Source organism: Rattus norvegicus, chromosome 1 (genome assembly GCF_021556685.1).
Source record: "Rattus norvegicus strain SHRSP/BbbUtx chromosome 1, alternate assembly SHRSP_T2T, whole genome shotgun sequence".
NCBI lineage: Eukaryota > Metazoa > Chordata > Mammalia > Rodentia > Muridae > Rattus > Rattus norvegicus.
In genome coordinates this window covers 180,031,052-180,056,840 of record NC_141534.1, presented here as the reverse complement: position 1 = coordinate 180,056,840, position 25,789 = coordinate 180,031,052, and the positions used below count along the sequence as shown (strand labels likewise).

The following is a 25,789-nucleotide window of genomic DNA, read 5'->3' as shown; positions in this document are numbered from 1 at the left end:
AGGGCCTGAGATCCTGGAGCATTTTTAAGCACCAGAGACTGTGGGACCCCAAGGGGATGATGCAATTGCTGGCAAGGGAAGGATCTAATTCAAGGGAGTTGGCAAAATAACATGAGGATACTGAGCACAAACTACGGAGCCAAAGTTTGTCCTTACCACTCACTAGTTGTGTGATTTCAAGTTCACTTCCTAGCCTCCCTCTGTCTTGGTTTCCTTGCCGAAGAATGGGAATCAGAGCAATTACCTCCATGGAGCTGACGTGAAAGATTAAACGAGTCAGGTTGGCATAAGCTGCTTACAACAGTGCCTGGAGGGAAGAAAGTACCAGGTAAGGATTTATGAAGCAAATGCTATGTTTGCTATGAGTGGAATTATTGATCAAAGATTGCATATTTATTTCTACTCATAAGGGATGTGGAAGGAGGCTATTTCATCTTTCTTTGTACCTAATCACCTCTCTTTGAAGTGACACCAGACAGAAGTCCTCCTCCCTTGCCTAGGAGGCCTGGCATCAGCCACCTTCTGTGACCCATATACATCCAGGCCAGTGACATCACCAGGTGAGATGAATGTGCTTGTACAAGCAAAGGGATGACGTGCAGGGAGGGCTAGAGACTCCTCTGGACCTGCTTCCCTGCCCTTTGATGTACGGCAACATCCCCAGGTGACTCAGCTGCATGGCATCATGGGTCACTGTAGCACTGAGGTTACAAGGGCTGAAGAAGGACAGAAATCTAGTGGAGAGAGGAAAGTGTTGTCAGGGACTTGGGCCAAGGGGCTAAGACTAGGATGGTAAGAGGCTTGTCTTGTAGATGAGGTCGTTCTTCATATAAGGGTGTGGAGGAGAGATGGGCTGTGAGCTGTTTCACTTGACTTGCAATGGAGCAGAGTCCTGGCAGCACAGCCTATGATGAATGTGTTAGGGACATCTGCCAACCTCTCATCTCAGCCATACAGTGCCCTGTGGAGGGTCAGTGTCTCCCCTGTGATATTTTTGTGACTGTTTGGGAATGGTGGCTCTCGGAGTGGTGCCACATATCACTAGCTGGGGGCAAGATCAGAACTCAACATGTGAAATATGGTTTCTACTGAACTGATGTTGCTTTGGTGCCTTGTGAAGTCAACAACCCTGGGTAGGATCATCTGCGTGCGCACCCGCGCGCGCGCGCGCGCGCGCACACATACACACACACACACACACACACACACACACACACACACACACACAGTCTTTTAAAGGGACATCCTGTTACTTGTGACAGGATGGTTGGACCTAGAGAATATTGTGTAAGTTCAGTAAGCTGGACACAGGAAAGTGGATAGCATGTGATCTCACTTCTATGTAGAACCATAAAAAATTTCAGCTCATTAAAGCAAATGGTGCATGTGGGGGTAGAGGTGATAAAAGTTGTATCCTCAGTGATGCAGGACCAATATGCTCTGAAGTATAAAATGGAGCTCTAACGATCAGTATTGCATTGTATAGCTGACACTTGTTCTTACCCACACCCAAAGGAAGCTGCTTTGCAGGCCGATGGGTAGGCTCACTGGCTTGAGAGAATAAATAGTTTCATACCATATGCATAAATTAAAGTGGACACCATAAATTAATACAGTTTCTATTGTTCAGAATATCTCAAAGAAGCTGGATAGGGAGCGAGGGGAAAGCGTCAGAACTGGAGAGAAACCGGAAGCTATGCTCATGAGAAATCTAGCACCTAAGGTTGGGACTGAAGGTCACTCAGAAATAATGAGGGTGGCCAGGATTAAATGGCAGTGGGAGGTGGTTGTGGGGTGTCTGATTTTGAAGGCTGACACCTTAATTTCTAACCACAGTAATTTCCCAATCCCATCCCTGCTGGATCAACCATCTAGAGCAGCGGTTCTCAGTCTGTGGGTCATGGCGCCTTTGAAGGTTGGTTGAGTGACTCTTTCACAGGAACCACTTAAAACCATCAAAAAACACAGAGATTTACGCTGCAATTCATAACAGTAGTAAAACTACAATTATGAAATAACAATAAAAATAGTTTTATGGTTGAGGGTCACCACACCATGGAGAACTACATTTAAGGGTCCCAGCTATGGGAAGGTTGAAAACCACTGATTTAAAGAAACCTTTTTGATCTAGGTGGCTCCACAAAGGGGAGTGGCCAAAGAAACTAAAAATCAAACAAACAAACCAAAGCCCCTCTGAACCCTACTGCTGTAGCCCCAAAGCAGCCTAGGCTGTAGAGTGGGAGCCTGGACAAGGATGCATCATGGCTGAGCAGCATCTCTGTTATCCCAGGAGCCCTCTGGGCCCAGCCCCTGTGGGCCTGCAACACTCTTTCAAACCTGAACCTTCTGCGGGGTATGAGTGTACATTTTACCTTGACTAATGGGAATACAACTGCATCTGCTTCTGTCCCTCTTTCCCAGCCCCAAACCCTACAGAAGTGTCTGCAATGATCCTGCCTGTGGTTTACACATCTCTTCTCTGCGGCATGATCAGATTCAACCATTGATCCAAGTTCCGCCATGATTGGCCATGGCCTTGGATAAGTTGCTTCTCATTCAGAGCCCCATGAGGCTCCCATTTGGTCAAAAAGAGCTTGGCTTCGGAGACACCAAAGTCAATGGCAGACACATATTCAGATTGATATGACTCCAACTTCTCTAGTGTCTGCCCCAAGGAGAGGTGGGAATCTCAGCAAACACACTGGGGTGTCTTCGCTGCTTTTTACCTCTGACCATTTGAAATACAACCAAACTCAGTCTGCCAAATTCAACCAGCAGCCACCTCGGTGTGCTAGGCAGAAGGACTGAGAAAAGAGCCCTCACTATCTGCTCAGGCCACTGGTAACAGTAACTCTGTGAGCCTCCCTCATGAGTCTGTGACGTCTTTGTGCACATGCACACGCTCTCTGTGGGAAACTACATGTTCACATGTATGCAGGTAGGTACGGAGACCAGAGGACAGTTTCAAGTGTTCTCGCCATCTTACTTTTTGAGACAAGGTCTCTCCCTCCCCCTTCTCTTCTACCCCTTTCTTCCTCCTCCCCCTCTGAACCTTGAGCTTTCTACTTTGGCTAGATTGGCTAGCCAGCAAGCCCCAAGATCTGCCCGTGTCCTCCACCAAGGGCTGAGATGACAGGGTAGTAATGCCACACCCAGCTTTTTATATGAATGCTGGGAAGTCAAACTCAGATGATCCAGGTACAGACGCTAAAAAATGAAAATTCAAGATATTGCGGCTGAGGTGATCTGGGTGCTCCTGAGAAATAACACCTCCTGTTCTGATACAGTCTCAGACATCCTCTTGCCCTGGAGGGGGAACTTTTGGAGACACACCTTCTGATCATCACCCACTGGACTGTGCCCTAGCCTGTGTCTCCCCTCCAAACCATCCTGCTAAAACCTTCCTTCTCGTAGGAAGAGCCATGTGTTGCAGCATTCAATTGCAGAGTTCAAAGAGTAGCATCCTGTCACTCACTCATCTCCCAGTCACCCTGGCAAGCAGTAAAGAAGTCTCAGCAAGCAAGTCTGAGCATGGCCCCCGCCCTACCAGGCTCCAGGGAGTGACAGCTTTGGAGGCAGGCAGGTGAGGCCTTCCAGTTCTGCTAATGACAATCAGATCATCTCACCCACCCCTAAACTCCCTGAACCCCAGGTCCCTCAGGTCTGAGATGTGCACAGTGATGCCTGCCTCCTGGGACCCAAGGAGAGTGGAAAGATTCCGTGAGGCCAACAGGAAAGGGGCCCAGCTTACCAGCAAGTTTCCATCGAGCATTTCCTACGAAGGGTGACTATCACTAATGACTCCTCACTTTTCCATTCAGGAGGCTTCCTTTGCCTGACTTTCTGGTGGTGCCAAAAACCCAAGCGTTATTTTTCAGGGTTTGTTCTGGATTGTGATAGCATTTGAAAGACCAGTTTTACTAAGACACAATTCACATGCTGCACAATTCACCCAAGCACTCAGCTCAGCGTTCACACAGATGTCCTCAAGATGGCACGGCCATCATCAAACCTCAGGACATTTCTGCCTCCTACTGATTCTCATTCTTTTTTTTTTTTAATTAACTTGAGTATTTCTGATATACATTTCGAGTGTTATTCCCTTTCCCGGTTTCCGGGCAAACATCCCCCTCCCTCCTCCCCTTCCTTATGGGTGTTCCCCTCCCAACCCTCCCCCCATTGCCGCCCTCCCCCCACCAGTCTAGTTCACTGGGGGTTCAGTCTTAGCAGGACCCAGGGCTTCCCCTTCCACTGGTGCTCTTACTAGGATATTCATTGCTACCTATGAGGTCAGAGTCCAGGGTCAGTCCATGCATAGTCTTTAGGTAGTGGCCCAGTCCCTGGAAGCTCTGGTTGCCTGGCATTGTTGTACATATGGGGTCTCGAGCCCCCTCAAGCTCTTCCAGTTCCCTCTCCGATTCCTTCAACAGGGGTCCCATTCTCAGTTCAGTGGTTTGCCGCTGGCATTCGCCTCTGTATTTGCTGTATTCTGGCTGTGTCTCTCAGGAGCGATCTACATCCGGCTCCTGTCGGTCTGCACTTCTTTGCTTCATCCATCTTGTCTAATTGGGTGGCTGTATATGTATGGGCCACATGTGGGGCAGGCTCTGAATGGGTGATCCTTCAGTCTCTGTTTTAATCTTTGCCTCTCTCTTCCCTGCCAAGGGTATTCTTGTTCCCCTTTTAAAGAAGGAGTGAAGCATTCACATTTTGATCATCCGTCTTGAGTTTCATTTGTTCTAGGCATCTAGGGTAATTCAAGCATTTGGGCTAATAGCCACTTATCAATGAGTGCATACCATGTATGTCTTTCTGTGATTGGGTTAGCTCACTCAGGATGATATTTTCCAGTTCCAACCATTTGCCTACGAATTTCATAAAGTCGTTGTTTTTGATAGCTGAGTAATATTCCATTGTGTAGATGTACCACATTTTCTGTATCCATTCCTCTGTTGAAGGGCATCTGGGTTCTTTCCAGCTTCTGGCTATTATAAATAAGGCTGCAACGAACATAGTGGAGCATGTGTCTTTTTTATATGTTGGGGCATCTTTGGGGTATATGCCCAAGAGAGGTATAGCTGGATCCTCAGGCAGTTCAATGTCCAATTTTCTGAGGAACCTCCAGACTGATTTCCAGAATGGTTTTACCAGTCTGCAATCCCACCAATGGAGGAGTGTTCCTCTTTCTCCACATCCTCTCCAGCATCTGCTGTCACCTGAGTTTTTGATCTTAGCCATTCTCACTGGTGTGAGGTGAAATCTCAGGGTTGTTTTGATTTGCATTTCCCTTATGACTAAAGATGTTGAACATTTCTTTAGGTGTTTCTCAGCCATTCGGCATTCCTCAGCTGTGAATTCTTTGTTTAGCTCTGAACCCCATTTTTTAATAGGGTTATTTGTTTCCCTGCGGTCTAACTTCTTGAGTTCTTTGTATATTTTGGATATAAGGCCTCTATCTGTTGTAGGATTGGTAAAGATCTTTTCCCAATCTGTTGGTTGCCGTTTTGTCCTAACCACAGTGTCCTTTGCCTTACAGAAGCTTTGCAGTTTTATGAGATCCCATTTGTCGATTCTTGATCTTAGAGCGTAAGCCATTGGTGTTTTGTTTAGGAAAATTTTTCCAGTGCCCATGTGTTCCAGATGCTTCCCTAGTTTTTCTTCTATTAGTTTGAGTGCGTCTGGTTTGATGTGGAGGTCCTTGACCCACTTGGACTTAAGCTTTGTACAGGGTGATAAGCATGGATCGATCTGCATTCTTCTACATGTTGACCTCCAGTTGAACCAGCACCATTTGCTGAAAATGCTTTCTTTTTTCCATTTGATGGTTTTGGCTCCTTTGTCAAAAATCAAGTGACCATAGGTGTGTGGGTTCATTTCTGGGTCTTCAATTCTATTCCATTGGTCTATCTGCCTGTCTCTGTACCAATACCATGCAGTTTTTATCACTATTGCTCTGCAATACTGCTTGAGTTCAGGGATAGTGATTCCCCCTGAAGTCCTTTTATTGTTGAGGATAGCTTTAGCTATCCTGGGTTTTTTGTTATTCCAGATGAATTTGCAAATTGTTCTGTCTAACTCTTTGAAGAATTGGATTGGTATTTTGATGGGGATTGCATTGAATCTGTAGATTGCATTTGGTAAAATGGCCATTTTTACTATATTAATCCTGCCAATCCATGAGCATGGGAGATCTTTCCCTCTTCTGAGGTCTTCTTCAATTTCCTTCTTCAGTGTCTTGAAGTTCTTATTGTACAGATCTTTTACTTGCTTTGTTAAAGTCACTCCGAGGTACTTTATATTATTTGGGTCTATTATGAAGGGTGTCGTTTCCCTAATTTTTTTCTAAGGACCATAGAAAGAATCAACAGAACTAAAAGTTGGTTCTTTGAGAAAATCAACAAGATAGATAAACCCTTAGCCAGACTAACGAGAGGACACAGAGAGTGCGTCCAAATTAACAAAATCAGAAATGAAAAGGGAGACATAACAACAGATTCAGAGGAAATTCAAAAAATCATCAGATCTTACTATAAAAACCTATATTCAACAAAACTTGAAAATCTTCAGGAAATGGACAATTTCCTAGACAGATACCAGGTACCGAAGTTAAATCAGGAACAGATAAACCAGTTAAACAACCCCATAACTCCTAAGGAAATAGAAGCAGTCATTAAAGGTCTCCCAACCAAAAAGAGCCCAGGTCCAGACGGGTTTAGTGCAGAATTCTATCAAACCTTCATAGAAGACCTCATACCAATATTATCCAAACTATTCCACAAAATTGAAACAGATGGATCACTACCGAATACCTTCTATGAAGCCACAATTACTCTTATACCTAAACCACGCAAAGACCCAACAAAGAAAGAGAACTTCAGACCAATTTCCCTTATGAATATCGACGCAAAAATACTCAACAAAATTCTGGCAAACCCAATTCAAGAGCACATCAGAACAATCATCCACCATGACCAAGTAGGCTTCATCCCAGGCATGCAGGGATGGTTTAATATACGGAAAACCATCAACGTGATCCATTATATACACAAACTGAAAGAACAAAACCACATGATCATTTCATTAGATGCTGAGAAAGCATTTGACAAAATTCAACACCCCTTCATGATAAAAGTCCTGGAAAGAATAGGAATTCAAGGCCCATACCTAAACATAGTAAAAGCCATATACAGCAAACCAGTTGCTAACATTAAACTAAATGGAGAGAAACTTGAAGCAATCCCACTAAAATCAGGGACTAGACAAGGCTGCCCACTCTCTCCCTACTTATTCAATATAGTTCTTGAAGTTCTAGCCAGAGCAATCAGACAACAAAAGGAGGTCAAGGGGATACAGATCGGAAAAGAAGAAGTCAAAATATCACTATTTGCAGATGATATGATAGTATATTTAAGTGATCCCAAAAGTTCCACCAGAGAACTACTAAAGCTGATAAACAACTTCAGCAAAGTGGCTGGGTACAAAATTAACTCAAATAAATCAGTTGCCTTCCTCTATACAAAAGAGAAACAGGCTGATTCTCATTCTTAAAACTATTCTTCTGGTCTGAATCTGCAGTTTTGATTTTATCACACATGTACTATTTGGTGCTTATTTATTCATTTTAATTGACTAATTAATTTTTAAGCAGGGGCTTATTATATAGCACTGGTTGGCACAGAACACACTATGTAAGCCAAGCTGGCTTCAAACTCACTCAGATCCTCACCCTACCAGCCAAGCGCTGAGGTGAAAGGCATGTGCCACCACGCCTGACTTAATGTCCTTCCCGGCATGAAGGTTCCAGTGTCTGCAAACTTCATCAGCACTAGTTAATCTATCCTTGGTTATCTTCTGACTAGAGGGTCTGAAGTTACGATACCTCAGTGTGATTTTGATTTGCATTTCCTGATGACTAATACTGAGCATCTTTTTATATGTTTATTGACCGTTTATTTGCATATTTTCTCTGGGGAAAATGTCTACCATAATCCTTTGTCCGTTATTGTTACTGCTGATTGATTGGCTGGTGCCTGGAATTGAACATAAAACTTCATGCATTCCAAGTGAGTATGCTCTCACTGAACTCTCCAACCCCTTTTGCCCATTTTTAGTGGAATTACTTACCTTTTGATGAATTGTATTATTTATCATATACTTTGATGCAAGTCTCTTCTCAGTTATATGCTTTGCAAATACTTCCTCCCAGTTTCTGAGCTACCATTCAATTTATCTATTTTTCTACTGTTTCTTATGATTTTGTTCTTATCTGTTAGCACTAGTTCTTAAATGATTCTGCCTTATTCACTTATAGTCAGGGTCTCACGTAATCGAGAGTGGCCTTGAATCTGATATCCAGTCAAAGATGTCCTCTTCTTCCTCCTCCTTCTCCTCTTCTTCCTTCTTCTTCTCCTCCTCCTCCTCCTCATTTTCCTCCCCTCACTGTGTAGTCTTGGTTGGCCTGTAACTTGTTATTTAGCCTAGACTGGTCTTGCATTCATAAGAGATCCTCCTACCTCTGCCTTCCTAGTGTTGGGATTACTGACATGTGCCACCATCCTTGGATTTAGGTGGTATTGGGGATGGAACTCAGGGCTTCATGAGTGCTAGGTTCTAGATGTAACCAACTGATTATATCTCCAGCCTTTATGTGTGTGTGTGTGTGTGTGTGTGTGTATGTATGTATGTATGTATGTATGTATCTCTTCCCCCCCCCACCCCCGGGGGCCTTTATAGAGCCAAAGGAAAAAATCAGTTGCCTCTTTAGTCTTCTCTCCTCTACTTTCCTCTCTCCTTGGCTTGCAGGGCTTCCTGTATACCAGAACTCCCCTCTGTCCTCACTCCTCAGCTGTCCACAGCAGCCAGGCTCTGCTTAGTGCTGGGTGGGGGAAGCTGACACGTCACTGTTGCACATTGTGCTACTTTTACTGGTAACATTTCAATCCACGTAGCCAACAAGTGTCAAGTTCACTGTCTATGGAATCACCTTCAGGTCACTTGATTTATACTGTGTCAAATTCTCTCCTTAACTGAGTGAAGGACCCCAGTCTTCTGAGCTTCCCTCAGCTGACTTTCCACTCCTGTCTCTGATGCTTAGGATAGGGGAAGAAGAAAGGCTTGCAAGCTCGAAAGTCACTTCTGGTCACAGAGCAACAGTCAGTCCACACAGGAAGCTGTGAGCCTGCCTCACTGCCTTTCTTACTTCCACTGGGCCCCACTCTTGCTCCCCGCTCACTGTTCCTGGAACAGAAAAGGTGGCTCCCTAAGGGCTGCCATTACTCCTGTCCTGGCTGTTCTCACATTCCTGAGCCCTCCTGGTTCATTCCTCTAATCTTTACCCAGAATTCTTCTGTTTGTTGTTCCGATGAAGTGTAATGTATGTATAATGTACCTGCCACTCACTTTCCATCCAACGCTCCAATCCTCACAGATTCCCATTGTGGGCTTTTAATATGTACCACTGCATTCAAAAGGGAGAAGCAATGAGCATATATAAAGAACACAGGCAAGAAGTGACACTCAATTAAGTGACATCACAAGCAACTAGACACGGACCCACTGACTGAAAATATGCTATATGTGGTTTCTTTCTGTTATTTTACATTGTGGGGGAGGGGAGTGTGGTACTGATCGCCATCTGAAATTGTGTTACGTTTGTACTTGATGGATGCGTCTTTGTTTTCTGTAATTCCTCCTGAAATGTAAATTCTGGCATCTGTCTCATGTGCTGCTCTCTCCTCTAGAGCTTCCAGAAGTACTTAAATACCAAAACTCAACTTAGGAATGAGTAACTGAGGATCAGGCTGAGGTTGGAGGCATGGGGTCCTGCTGCTGCTGTTGCTGTTGCTGCTGCTGCTGCTGCTGCTGCTGCTGCTGCTGCTGCTGCTGCTGGCATTTGGAATTTGTCTATCTCCACACAGAGACCCACCAAGTCCAGAGAGCCCTGCAGACAAGCTCCTTCCCTCCTGTTTCTCCAAAGTCTAATCAGTTTATAGACATCTGACATGCAGTATCTGGAAATGCCCACAACACCCCATGGTTTATTTTGGCATTTTAAAGACTAAGTCTATGTCTCTGGCAATAGTAATACATGTTTGCAGGATGCCTGAGTGGAGACAGGAGTTCTCGACACAGTATGTGCCCAAATGCAGTTTATGTAAGTTAACGAGATGTTTGGGATAAACTCCTCGTATTCCATGGACCAACAGTGATGCAAATGGACCTGGGAAGGCATGCACTGCCACAGGAGGAATACTACTCAGAGTGGAATTGCAGCTAATTTAGTTCAGGGTTTCAGTAAGCTGAATTCTCTTTAGTCAAGGTCCCTTCCGGTGAATTGCAATGATAACACTTGTGTCCTCACACGCCACACTCAGATGCTCAGCTTCCAACAGCACCTATTTCTCAGTCTGCCATCTTCCCCTGAGAGGCTGACCTCATGAACAGCTCTGCTCTGAACTGGCTCCAGACTCCCTGCCTGCCCTGGAGGTCTGTCACTTCCCATATCTGAGCCAGCCTGTGTACAGCAGAAACTGCCTTGCCAACAGAAAGGGTGCCTTTGTCTTTTTCCTGCTGCAGATGAGTGGCCCTTTTAAAGAGGCTGGAAATCTCTCCACAGTGACCCAAAGCTTTCTTCATGAAACCTAGGAGGGCCAGTCCTCTAGGGACCAGGTATGGCCACCACTTTTTCTGCAGACTGAGGTAAGGGAGGCCTGCTGGCTTGCATGGCAGATTCTCCTGACTGCTCCTTTTCATAGGAGATTGTGTGCCAATATTGGTCAAGATCATAGACCATAACCAGATGGCGTTATATTTACTGTGCTGGGATCTGGGTATCTCTGCAGACGGGTGCTGTGTGAGCAGAGCCTCTGGATTAACAATTATCCTCGAACGTTTATGCTGCTTAATTAGAGTAGAAAGAAATACTGCACGACAGGCCGACAGGAACCGGATGTAGATCTCTCCTGAGAGACAGAGCCAGAATACAGCAAATACATAGACGAATGCCAGCAGCAAACCACTGAACTGAGAACGGGACCCCCGTTGAAGGAATCAGAAAAAGGACTGGAAGAGCTTGAAGGGGCTTGAGACCCCATATGAACAACAATGCCAAGCAACCAAAGCTTCCAGGGACTAAGCCACTACCCAAAGACTATATATACATGGACTGACCCTGGGCTCCAACCTCATAGGTAGCAATGAATATCCTAGTAAGAGCACCAGTGGAAGGGGAAGCCCTTGGTCCTGCCAAGACTGAACTCCCAGTGAACGTGATTGTTGTGGAGTGGGCGGTAATGGGGGGAGGATGGGGAGGGGAACACCCATAGGGAAGGGAAGGGGTTGGGGGGTTTTTGGCCCGGAAACCGGGAAAGGGAATATCAATCAAAATGTAAAGAAGAAATACTCAAGTTAATAAAGATTTAAAAAGGGGGGGGGGGGAAGAAATACTGCACGAGTTGAAAGAGCCTAACTGAATCCATTTAGGGGAATTTAGGACCAGGAAAAGATTCCAAATATAATTCCAGGTGCTTACTTGGAAAGAGGAAATAATTGTCAGAAATCTTTAGAACAAGAGAATAAAGGCACTTAAGAATTCATTTAGCCAGCACTGCTCAAACTTTTGTGTTCAGTGTGTGTGTGTGTGCGTGTGTGTGTGTGTGTGTGTGTGTGTGTGTGTGTGTGTGTGTGTGCTCACACATGCATGGCATGCCACATGTATTTCCTTGAGCTGGAATTGCATACAGTTGTTAAGTTTTCCTGCTGGGAATTGAACTCAGGTCTTCTGCCAGAGCAGCAAGCACTCCCTGACAAGACCATTCTAAAGCTGGGTTTGTTCTTTGGAAACAGTTAGGCATTTTCACATCTTCCCTCTGTGACTCATTAGAGGGTCCAGAGCAATGCTCCACACTGGGTTAATTACTTGCTTCTGAGGCAACACCTCGAATCATCTGCTCACTACCTGGAGAATTGTGCATTACTCCTGCAGAGCATGGAGAAGCGACTGTGCACACTGGGAGCCATTTCACTGAGCATTGTGGATACCCTTCCTCCAGATTGCAGTCTTCCCCTCAGGGGTACATGACTGCCCTTCCTGCTGATTACCTGAGACCTGCAGAGCTCAGGACTAGGGAGGCCTATGTGACTCTAAGCTGGCTTATCTAGTTTCTCTTTCTCCCATTGTCTGTTATCTGTCTTCAAAATTATTCCTTTATATATTTATGTATTTTGTCTTTTCTTGAGTCTTCTAAGCAGGAGGTAGACCCAGTCCCTCTCATTCCATCCCCATCAGAGGTGGCCTCTCCAATTCTCTCCCTTTCTCTGAAATATAACTTATATAGGAAAAATGCCTTCGAATCCATCTATAGGAGCTTTGAAGGAAGTCACTGCTCCCCATTGGCCCTGAATAATGTGGTCTTTAAATTTTCATCACTGTGGATAAAATCCAGGGCCTTACACATGCTAGGCACTTGCTGCTCCATGAGTTACATCTCTAGCCTGACTACATTTGATTATAACAACAACAAAAAGGCTCTTGACTCTTCAAAGCTTGACCAGTTTCTAACAGTTATAACACTTGTGCCAATGAGATGGCTCAGCTGGTAAAGGGGCTTGCTTCTAAGCCGGACGATCTGAGTTTGATCCCACAATTCACATGGTGAAGGGTGGGACCTAACTCCTCCAAGTTGTCCTATGTCCTCCAAACACATTGCGATATGTGCACGTACACATACATTAAGTAAATAGATAAAATGCAATAATTACTTTGAAGCTAAATCACTTAGTCACTGACATCCAGAAACTCAAATCCGGTGGAGCCTTGGCTATATTTTAAAACTATGTCTAGCAAGACAAGGTATTCTGTCATCCCAAGAGTGAAAAGCTAGGTGTGGTACTTCTCCCAGTACCCTGCAGGTTCTGAGCAGACTGGGCAGGGCCTAAAAGGGCACCCAATCCAGCAATTCATTCTTAAACTAACTGCAAACCACGGGTTTACCTGTGATGTTTATCTTCAAAGATTTAGAGCAAGCACTGATTCAGACGTAATCTAGTTTCAAACAGTGTGGTGGCTGAACCTGAGATCTGGGGCAGCTGCTGGGCTTGGTGGGTCAGGGGCTGGTGAGACACAGGTGACAACATGGCATGCATGTGAGCAGGAGGCCTTGAGGAAGACAGTCTCAAGAGAACATCTTGGTGGCTCCTTTCCTTCTGGGCAAACCAATAGTTATCTCAGAGTTGGCTTCCCCAGGCTGTGTTTTCCTAGGCCTGTTGGCATCACTCTATCTGGCATGATAAGGGACATCAGTAAGGCCTCCTCCTTTGAAGTCTCATTAAAAATCATCTCACCTCTGAGGCCTGGAGAAAGAACATGATGCCTGCAAGCAGAGTCCAGGACGTCACTGGGAATCTTCAAATCCTTGCTTTCACAAGCTAGATGCTCAAGATCACACAGCCCTCTTTGTCTTTTTAATAAAGCCATGCTTAGACTTAAAAAGCAAATTACCTCTGTTAGCAATCCTCTGTAGTTTGGTAGTATGACATACGAACAGTAGTTCAATTTTTAAGTTTTTTATTTGAAAAATAAAAGTTATTCAGGCTGATAATTGTTTCCAAAGCCTGCCTGGAGCTAGGCACAGGAGTGAATGCCTAGCATCCTAGCACCTAGAAGACTCAGGCAGAAGGATCGTGAGTTCGAGACCAGACTCAGTGACATAAGAGACCCTACCTCAAGAAACCGAAACAAAGGCGAGAACCTGAGTAAAGAGACCTGCTCCTGTTGCCATTGATTTGCAAATTAATTTCTATTTTTATTGAAACTATTTCTTCATACATATGATATTCTGATCATAGTTTCCTCTCCCCAGACTGCTCCCAGGTACTCCACAACTCCACAACTTCTCTCTCTCCCTTTAGAACAAACAGGTAAGCAAAACATAAGCCCAGAATTTTAAGAAAAAAGAATAACACAAGAAAGACATCACACACACACACTCACACACACACACACACCCATAAAAATCACAAACTATAATGCACAAGCAAAAGATCAGTAAGACAAAAATTGCCCTAAGTATTATGAGACAAATCGAGTTCACTACGTGTTGGGCGTCTACTGCTGGGCATGGGTCTACCCTTAAGCGGTTTATATACCCAGTGAGGCCCCATTGGAGAAAACTAACTTTTCCTTCGCAAGCAGATGTCACCTGGAGATAGCTCTTAGTTAGGGGTGGGAACTTATGCCCGCTTCCCCCTCTCAGTGTGCTGGGGGACCCTGCCTTGCTTTAAACCTGTGCAAGTCCTGTGCATGCTGCCATGGTCTCTGTGAGTTCATATGTGTGTCGGTCCTGTGGGGTCTACAAGGCACCTAGTGTCCGTGGTGTTGGCCATTATCTCTGGCTCTTACGATCTTTCTGCCTCCTCTCTCACATGGCTCCTCAGAGCCCTGAGGGAATATATTTCCCATTTTCACCAACCGGGAAAGAGAGCTCTGAATGGAGGACTCCCTGTCATTCAAGTGGGTGGTATCAACACCTTCTGTACTGAAGGAAGCAGAGACACGAACAAGGTCTGACAGAATGTCACGTGATGTGAGGTCATGTGATGTGAGGCCACGTGATGTGAAGTCACGTGATGTGGAGCCTGGAAAGGGTGCACCTGGCCTGGGTCAGAACTGAAGGTCAGCAAGCTGGGAAGCCCGGGTCTCTGAGAGCAAACGCAGAACGGAGACAGAGTCGCCGAAAGAGGGAACCTGTAGGAAAGAAATGAGCCTGTGCAAATCTTAGGCCCAAGAGATGTTTGTTCTTATGACACAACCAAACTTGTTCTTACTGATACAAACATCCACACCTGCACACATATTTTTGCTTAAATTTGTCATTTCTATCATGTGTGTTGTGGGAACCTATTCAGATTAGAGCAGAAGGCGGCGAAATCTGGAACATACAGTGAGAAACACGTGATTTTGTTTAAGTGTGTGTCTGTGGTATGTATAGATGTATGTGTAGTGTGTACGGATGTGTGTGTGTGTTTGTAGTGTGTATGGATGTGTGTCTGCAGTGTGTGTGTGTGTGTGTGTGTGTGTTATATGGGTATGCATGTGGGTTGTATAGGTGTGCAGGCATGGGTATGGATGTGTGCGTCCTTCCATGTCTATGTTTGGAAGCCAGAGGAGAATATCAGGTGTCTCCTCTATCACTGCCCATCTTATATCCTTAAGAAACTGAATCGGAAACTAGACAGTTTCCAGCTAGGTTGGTGACCAGCAAGCCTCAGCGATTTGCTTGTCTTTGCCCAACCAGCACTAGGATCATGAGCACACGTGGGCACACACTGCTCTTTGCATGGATGCTGGTAATACGGCTTGGAACTCGGGTCCTCATGTTTGCACAGCAAGCACTCTTTCCCAGTGCACTATCTCCCCAGCCCCTAGATGGTCTGTTTAAGAGTGAGATGCAAGCAATGCAAGCATGTAACCACAAAGCACGTGTGCGTGCGTGTGTGTGTGTGTGTGTGTGTGTGTGCGTGCGTGTGTGTGTGTGTGTGTGTGTGCGTGTGTGCGCGTGCGCATGTGTGCACATATGTATGAGTTCCCACATATGCACATACATGTGTTCTCAAAAAAATCAAGCCCGGAGACACCACTGGAACCTGAAGGAAACAGACCGGATAAACAGTTCTCTGCACCCAAATCCCGTGGGAGGGAGAGCTAAACCTTCAGAGAGGCAGACAAGCCTGGGAAACCAGAAGAGACTGCTCTCTGTACATACATCTCGGACTCGAGAGGAAAACACCAAAGGCCATCTGGAACCCTGGTGCACTGAAGCTCCCGGAAGGGGCGGCACAGATCTTCCTGGTTGGTGCCGCCGCAGAGAGCCCATGGGCAGCACCCCGCGAGGAAACTTGAGCCTCGGGACCACAGGTAAGACCAACTTGTCTGTTGCAAGAAAGCTGCCTGGTGAAATCGGGACACACAGAGGCAGAACTCCTCTAGGACCGGGCACGTCCTGTGTTTACCGGAAGTCCCACACCCGCGGATCCCGGCCCGAAGCAGCTCTCTGCTCCCAGACCCCGTGGGAAAGAGACCTCACCGCCTGGTCAGGAGGACACTCCTGAGGCTGCATAAGCTCCCGGAAGGGGCGGCACAGGTCTTCCTGGTTGCTGCCACCACAAAGAGCCCGTGGGCAGCACCCCACGAGCGAACCTGAGCCTCGGGACCACAGGTAAGACCAACTTTTCTGCTGCAAGAAAGCTGCTTGGTGAACGCAAGACACAGGCCCACAGGAACAGCTGAAGACCTGTAGAGAGGAAAAACTACACGCCCGAAAGCAGAACACTCTGTCCCCATAACTGACTGAAAGAGAGGAAAACAGGTCTACAGCACTCCTGACACACAGGCTTATAGGACAGTCTAGCCACTGTCAGAAATAGCAGAACAAAGTAACACTAGAGATAATCTGATGGCCAGAGGCAAGCGCAGGAATCCAAGCAACAGAAACCAAGACTACATGGCATCATCGGAGCCCAATTCTCCCACCAAAACAAACATGGAATATCCAAACACACCAGAAAAGCAAGATCTAGTTTCAAAATCATATTTGATCATGATGCTGGAGGACTTCAAGAAAGACGTGAAGAACTCCCTTAGGGAAACACAGGAAAACATTAATAAACAAGTAGAAGCCTACAGAGAGGAATCGCAAACATCCCTGAAAGAATCGCAAAAATCCCTGGAAGAATTCCAGGAAAACACGATCTAACAGTTGAAGGAATTAAAAATGGAAATAGAAGCAATCAAGAAAGAACACATGGAAACAACCCTGGATATAGAAAACCAAAAGAAGAGACAAGGAGCTGTAGATACAAGCTTCACCAACAGAATACAAGAGATGGAAGAGAGAATCTCAGGAGCAGAAGATTCCATAGAAATCATTGACTCAACTGTCAAAGATAATGTAAAGCGGAAAAAGCTACTGGTCCAAAACATACAGGAAATCCAGGACTCAATGAGAAGATCAAACCTAAGGATAATAGGTATAGAAGAGAGTGAAGACTCCCAGCTCAAAGGACCAGTAAATATCTTCAACAAAATCATAGAAGAAAACTTCCCTAACCTAAAAAAAGAGATACCCATAGGCATACAAGAAGCCTACAGAACTCCAAATAGATTGGACCAGAAAAGAAACACCTCCCGTCACATAATTGTCAAAACACCAAATGCACAAAATAAAGAAAGAATATTAAAAGCAGTAAGGGAAAAAGGTCAAGTAACATATAAAGGCAGACCTATCAGAATCACACCAGACTTTTCGCCAGAAACTATGAAGGCCAGAAGATCCTGGACTGATGTCATACAGACCCTAAGAGAACACAAATGCCAGCCCAGGTTACTGTATCCTGCAAAACTCTCAATTAACATAGATGGAGAAACCAAGATATTCCATGACAAAACCAAATTTACACAATATCTTTCTACAAATCCAGCACTACAAAGGATAATAAATGGTAAAGCCCAACATAAGGAGGCAAGCTATACCCTAGAAGAAGCAAGAAACTAATCATCTTGGCAACAAAACAAAGAGAGTGAAAGCACACAAACATAACCTCACATCCAAATATGAATATAACGGGAAGCAATAATCACTATTCCTTAATATCTCTCAACATCAATGGCCTCAACTCCCCAATAAAAAGAAATAGATTAACAAACTGGATACACAACGAGGACCCTGCATTCTGCTGCCTACAGGAAACACACCTCAGAGACAAAGACAGACACTACCTCAGAGTGAAAGGCTGGAAAACAACTTTCCAAGCAAATGGTCAGAAGAAGCAAGCTGGAGTAGCCATTCTAATATCAAATAAAATCAATTTTCAACTAAAAGTCATCAAAAAAGATAAGGAAGGACACTTCATATTCATCAAAGGAAAAATCCACCAAGATGAACTCTCAATCCTAAATATCTATGCCCCAAATACAAGGGCACCTACATACGTAAAAGAAACCTTACTAAATCTCAAAACACACATTGCACCTCACACAATAATAGTGGGAGATTTCAGGGGCTGGGGATTTAGCTCAGTGGTAGAGCGCTTACCTAGGAAGCGCAAGGCCCTGGGTTCGGTCCCCAGCTCCGAAAAAAAGAACCAAAAAAAAAAAATAGTGGGAGATTTCAACACCCCACTCTCATCAATGGACAGATCATGGAAACAGAAATTAAACAGTGATGTCGACAGACTAAGAGAAGTCATGAGCCAAATGGACTTAACAGATATTTATAGAACATTCTATCCTAAAGCAAAAGGATATACCTTCTTCTCAGCTCCTCATGGTACTTTCTCCAAAATTGACCATATAATTGGTCAAAAAACGGGCCTCAACAGGTACAGAAAGATAGAAATAATCCCATGCGTGCTATCGGACCACCACGGCCTAAAACTGGTCTTCAATAACAATAAGGGAAGAATGCCCACATATACGTGGAAATTGAACAATGCTCTACTCAATGATAACCTGGTCAAGGAAGAAATAAAGAAAGAAATTAAAAACTTTTTAGAATTTAATGAAAATGAAGGTACAACATACCCAAACTTATGGGACACAATGAAAGCTGTGCTAAGAGGAAAACTCATAGCGCTGAGTGCCTGCAGAAAGAAACAGGAAAGAGCATATGTCAGCAGCTTGACAGCACACCTAAAAGCTCTAGAACAAAAAGAAGCAAATACACCCAGGAGGAGTAGAAGGCAGGAAATAATCAAACTCAGAGCTGAAATCAACCAAGTAGAAACAAAAAGGACCATAGAAAGAATCAACAGAACCAAAAGTTGGTTCTTTGAGAAAATCAACAAGATAGATAAACCCTTAGCCAGACTAACGAGAGGACACAGAGAGTGCGTCCAAATTAACAAAATCAGAAATGAAAAGGGAGACATAACTACAGATTCAGAGGAAATTCAAAAAATCATCAGATCTTACTATAAAAACCTATATTCAACAAAACTTGAAAATCTTCAGGAAATGGACAATTTCCTAGACAGATACCAGGTACCGAAGTTAAATCAGGAACAGATAAACCAGTTAAACAACCCCATAACTCCTAAGGAAATAGAAGCAGTCATTAAAGGTCTCCCAACCAAAAAGAGCCCAGGTCCAGATGGGTTTAGTGCAGAATTCTATCAAACCTTCATAGAAGACCTCATACCAATATTATCCAAACTATTCCACAAAATTGAAACAGATGGATCACTACCGCAATACCTTCTACGAAGCCACAATTACTCTTATACCTAAACCACACAAAGACACAACAAAGAAAGAGAACTTCAGACCAATTTCCCTTATGAATATCGACGCAAAAATACTCAACAAAATTCTGGCAAACCCAATTCAAGAGCACATCAGAACAATCATCCACCATGATCAAGTAGGCTTCATCCCAGGCATGCAGGGATGGTTTAATATACAGAAAACCATCAACGTGATCCATTATATAAACAAACTGAAAGAACAGAACCACATGATCATTTCATTAGATGCTGAGAAAGCATTTGACAAAATTCAACACCCCTTCATGATAAAAGTCCTGGAAAGAATAGGAATTCAAGGCCCATACCTAAACATAGTAAAAGCCATATACAGCAAACCAGTTGCTAACATTAAACTAAATGGAGAGAAACTTGAAGCAATCCCACTAAAATCAGGGACTAGACAAGGCTGCCCACTCTCTCCCTACTTATTCAATATAGTTCTTAAAGTTCTAGCCAGAGCAATCAGACAACAAAAGGAGATCAAGGTGATACAGATCGGAAAAGAAGAGGTCAAAATATCACTATTTGCAGATGATATGATAGTATATTTAAGTGACCCCAAAAGTTCCACCAGAGAACTACTAAAGCTGATAAACAACTTCAGCAAAGTGGCTGGGTATAAAATTAACTCAAATAAATCAGTTGCCTTCCTCTATACAAAAGAGAAACAAGCCGTGAAAGAAATTAGGGAAACGACACCCTTCATAATAGACCCAAATAATATAAAGTACCTCGGTGTGACTTTAACCAAGCAAGTAAAAGATCTGTACAATAAGAACTTCAAGACACTGAAGAAGGAAATTGAAGAAGACCTCAGAAGAGGGAAAGATCTCCCATGCTCGCTCATGGATTGGCAGGATTAATATAGTAAAAATGGCCATTTTACCAAAAGCAATCTACAGATTCAATGCAATCCCCATCAAAATACCAATCCAATTCTTCAAAGAGTTAGACAGAACAATTTGCAAATTCATCTGGAATAACAAAAAACCCAGGATAGCTAAAGCTATCCTCAACAATAAAAGGACTTCAGGGGGAATCACTATCCCTGAACTCAAGCAGTATTACAGAGCAATAGTGATAAAAACTGCATGGTATTGGTACAGAGACAGGCAGATAGACCAATGGAATAGAATTGAAGACCCAGAAATGAACCCACACACCTATGGTCACTTGATTTTTGACAAAGGAGCCAAAACCATCAAATGGAAAAAAGAAAGCATTTTCAGCAAATGGTGCTGGTTCAACTGGAGGTCAACATGTAGAAGAATGCAGATCGATCCATGCTTATCACCCTGTACAAAGCTTAAGTCCAAGTGGGTCAAGGACCTCCACATCAAACCAGACGCACTCAAACTAATAGAAGAAAAACTAGGGAAGCATCTGGAACACATGGGCACTGGAAAAAATTTCCTAAACAAAACACCAATGGCTTACGCTCTAAGATCAAGAATCGACAAATGGGATCTCATAAAACTGCAAAGCTTCTGTAAGGCAAAGGACACTGTGGTTAGGACAAAACGGCAACCAACAGATTGGGAAAAGATCTTTACCAATCCTACAACAGATAGAGGCCTTATATCCAAAATATACAAAGAACTCAAGAAGTTAGACCGCAGGGAAACAAATAACCCTATTAAAAAATGGGGTTCAGAGCTAAACAAAGAATTCACAGCTGAGGAATGCCGAATGGCTGAGAAACACCTAAAGAAATGTTCAACATCTTTAGTCATAAGGGAAATGCAAATCAAAACAACCCTGAGATTTCACCTCACACCAGTGAGAATGGCTAAGATCAAAAACTCAGGTGACAGCAGATGCTGGCGAGGATGTGGAGAAAAAGGAACACTCCTCCATTGGTGGGATTGCAGACTGGTACAACCATTCTGGAAATCAGTCTGGAGGTTCCTCAGAAAATTGGACATTGAACTGCCTGAGGATCCAGCTATACCTCTCTTGGGCATATACCCAAAAGATGCCTCAACATATAAAAGAGACACGTGCTCCACTATGTTCATTGCAGCCTTATTTATAATAGCCAGAAACTGGAAACAACCCAGATGCCCTTCAACAGAGGAATGGATACAGAAAATGTGGTACATCTACACAATGGAATATTACTCAGCTATCAAAAACAACGAGTTTATGAAATTCGTAGGCAAGTGGTTGGAACTGGAAAATATCATCCTGAGTGAGCTAACCCAATCACAGAAAGACATACACGGTATGCACTCATTGATAAGTGGCTATTAGCCCAAATGCTTGAATTACCCTAGATGCCTAGAACAAATGAAACTCAAGACGGATGATCAAAATGTGAATGCTTCACTCCTTCTTTAAATGAGGAAAAAGAATACCCTTGACAGGGAAGGGAGAGGCAAAGATTAAAACAGAGACTGAAGGATCACCCATTCAGAGCCTGCCCCACATGTGGCCCATACATATACAGCCACCCAATTAGACAAGATGGATGAAGCAAAGAAGTGCAGGCCGACAGGAGCGGGATGTAGATCGCTCCTGAGAGACACAGCCAGAATACAGCAAATACAGAGGCGAATGCCAGCAGCAAACCACTGAACTGAGAATAGGTCCCCCGTTGAAGGAATCAGAGAAAGAACTGGAAGAGCTTGAAGGGGCTTGAGACCCCATATGTACAACAATGTCAAGCAACCAGAGCTTCCAGGGACTAAGCCACTACCTAAAGACTATACATGGACTGACCCTGGACTCTGACCCCATAGGTAGCAATGAATATCCTAGTAAGAGCACCAGTGGAAGGGGAAGCCCTGGGTCCTGCTAAGACTGAACACCCAGTGAACTAGACTATGGGGGGGAGGGCGGCAATGGGGGGAGGGTTGGATGGGGAACACCCATAAGGAAGGGGAGGAGGGAGGGGGATGTTTGCCCGGAAACCAGGAAAGGGAATAACACTCGAAATGTATATAAGAAATACTCAAGTTAATAAAAAAAAAAATTTAAAAAAAAGAAGTTTCTGTTTTAATAAGACAAAAAAAATCAAGCCCTAAAAATCCCTCCGTCTTTCCACTGCTCGTCTTTGTTCTTTTATGGAGGTCCACTCCACCTGTAAGGCAAAGCCAAATTCTGGAAGCCACCACTGACACTCCTTTTCCTGCAACACAGTCCTCTCACTGCACCGACTCCATCAGGTCCTGTTACCTGACGCCGTCCATGTTTCTGGGTCTCCAGAGCCACAAACTGGCTGAGTTCATCATCATCTTAGTTCTATTGCCTATTATGGTGGGTCCAACCTATCTCCACTGTGTACAGCCACCTCATTCAGTCACACCCTTCATGGGGTGTCACATGCCAGGTGTCTGACCACAATGGCAGTTTGCATCAGCCAGGATTCCCCAGCAGGATGGTAAGAGCTTTCGGCCTCAGCTCTACCTAGGGTCTCCTCCTGGGGAGCCCAGGCTGCAGCACATCTTTTCCCCTACTCCCCTCTTTCCGCACAGTGCAAGTGTTATACCAAGAAGGTGAAACACCATCACTCTCTTGCTTAAGCTCCTCAGTGCGACCTCAGTGCTACAAGGTGAAGAGCAGCATCTTGAGCAAGGGTGGCCTGACCTTTGCCATCTTCCTTCTCCCCTCTCCATAGCACGAATCAGGCATGCTGATTCCGGGTGTGACCGTAACAAAGTTCCACAGACTTCTGGAGGCTGTCAGTCATCAATCAAGTCCTCCGTGCACTGCAAGGAGACCCTTCCTCGCTTCCTCCTAGCTCCTGGTTGTTGACCAGCAACCCTTGCCTTCCTTGACTTGGATGAGTATCACTCCAGTCTCAGAGCCCTGTCACCTGCCACTCCCCTGGCATCTCTATTGTCACATGCCCTTCTGTGGGAGGCCTACGTACTCCGGAGTGCCCTAACTAATTACATCTGCAATAATCCTCTTTCAAAGTATGTTGTGATGGAGTGCGCATGCCTCCCAAAGTTCCGTATGCTAGAATCTCGATGCTCCCTGAAGTGACATGAGAGGTGTCAGGGCCCTTAAGACATGGGATTTGTAAGAGAGATCATTGGCTATTATATTTCCTTTTCTGGTTTCTTAGTTATCGTGTGATCTATCTATTTGTCTGTCTGTCTATCTGTCTGTCCGTCCGTCCGTCTGTCTATCTATCTGTCTATCTATCTATCTACCATGAGATTCTTAGAGAAGAGCTGATGCCAATAGCATGACTTTGAACCTCCAGAACCAAGAACTAAACAAACATCTCCTCTTTATAATGTTCCAGGCCTTGTAGCAATGGAAAACAGACTATTATGAGGAACTGGAGCAGTTGGGACTTGAACATGTCACTCTTCAGAGGATACGATACAACTTACGACACCAACATTCATCTGGATCCTGAAACAAGCCCTGCTCCTCTTGCCTCCGGTCTTTTGTGCATTCTGCTCCAACCTCCCCACCCCAGAGTCTTCAATGTCTCCCTTGTCAACGCTCTCTTTCTGTTCTGTACTCCAGCTAGGTCAGCTCTTCCCATTCATAATACCCTGCATTTAGAAACGGAGTGCAGGCTACAGTGCACCTTCATAACTCAGTGCTCTCTTATGAGAGCTCTCGACCATCTCTGTCTCTTTAACGTATAAACTCCATGAGGGCAGGGTGCTGGATTTCTAGTGCCAAGCATGGAGCCCGGCACATATTAGGCTCTCAGTAACAAGGTGAACAATTTCAGAAAGCTACGGTTGGGTTGTTTAGATTCATCCCTCCTTGTCTTTGAAGACATGGCTGTTCCTATTTCCCAGTAAATCAAGACAACAGGCTGGAGAGGTGAGGAAATTATTCCTGGAGAGTGTTTTGAAGTTGATCTACAAATGGGGGAGGGAGAGGGGGACCATATTCCTAGTAGACAGGGCCTTCTTCAGGGAATCAGTTGAAACTCTTTGCTCCCACCTGGGAGGGTGGGCAGGACTGACTTTTCTCCCAGCATTGGGATCTTTCCTATAGTCAGGATTCTATAGGTGGCCGGCTGCTCACTGGGACACCAGAAAGCTGGTAAACAAGGAAACTAAACAGTTCCTTCTATATCCTACCAAGGGAGAAGAGAGCATCGCATTCTAGAAGGTTTTATAAGGATAATGATTTCAAGTAGCAAGCTAGTTAGAGACAACTTAAAGTTCTGAATATTTATTAAACGGAGACCTACTACCTAGCAGCTGTCAACCCTCACATAAAGAGAAGTTCTCAATTATTTACACACTGGGCTTATTGAAGCTCCCCTCCCCCACATAGGAAGAAATCTGTGATACATGTTTTTTTTTTAAATTCATATCCAACCCTTAGCCATGCCCAGCCTGCCTGCCCATGTGGCACCAGGTGACTTCCATAGTGATGGGACCTTTCCACATGTGTCCTGTCCTTGGCAATACCTGTAGGGGTGTGCCAACAAAACTGTCATTTAAATGACTGAGTCCACAATATATGGTGAACCCTGCAAAGCTGTTAATTTGAGGATAAATATAGTTACACCAGGCAAAACAATGGCACATAATTAAAACAAACGCATGGGTCTGGTGTTCACTCCATGTTCCTCCTATCTAGGGCAAGCCAAAGAGCAGCAGTCTGTTACCTATTTCTGGTCTAAATTCTGTCTGCAGTTACCCCTGAGGCCCTTCCACGTGTCCTCCCCGTGATGTGTTGGGCTGTAGGTCACTGTGTTCTGACTATACTATTGGGTACATCTTTTCTTACAATTGAACTGAAGCAGAAAGAGCAGAGGCTGTTGGCCCTCTGGTTTGCAGAGTCTTTTCTTTCTGCGACCCTGCAGGTCCCCATCCTTGTTTGTGGTCACCCAAGGAACTCACAATAGGAGCTTTGTCTCTTCAGTAGAAACTTGCTAATCAAGCTGTACTGTCAAAGGTTAATGCTCATCTGCTTGGCCTCACACTGGAGGCAAGGTCGGTGTAGACCTCTAACTGCTGCAAGCAGATGGAGACCCCCAGGCCTCCAGCCTACCCTCTAGCCCCATGTTCAGAAGCTTTTATACCAAAGTCTCTGCACAACCCCATCACTAGGTGCTCTGTTGTAAAAGGCACAAGGCTTTAACACTGCCCACTTGTTCACTCAGTGTTCATTCCTGTCTCATTCTGCAGTTCCCTGAGCACACAGGTGACACCCACTCCTACGTGTGTGCGTGCTTATTGTAGTGATACTAGGTTGGTAATTTTTAAAAAAAAATATTTATTTAGTTATCTATTTATTTATTATTTTGGTTTCTCAGGACAGAGTTTCTCTGTGTAGCCTTGGCTATCCTGGAAGTCACTCTGTAGCCCAGGCTGGCCTCAAACTCACAGAGATCTCCCTGCCTCTATCTCCAGAGTGCTGGGGTTAAAGGGGAGGGAGTGCCAAGATTGTCCGGTTCCACCTTGACATTTTAAAACTTGCCAGGCATGGTGATACGCCCCTGTAATGCCAGCACTCAGCAGGCAGAGGCAGGAAGAATCACAAATAAACAAGAACAAACTTT

General features: G+C 44.6%; 1 long non-coding RNA gene across 1 annotated transcript; it reads left to right on the top strand.

Moving 5' to 3' along the window:
* LOC147996934 (uncharacterized) lies at positions 1-25,789 on the top strand. The gene is made up of 3 exons (XR_015655312.1): positions 1-328; positions 22,919-23,219; positions 23,555-25,789. It is a non-coding gene; the product is annotated as an uncharacterized LOC147996934 (long non-coding RNA).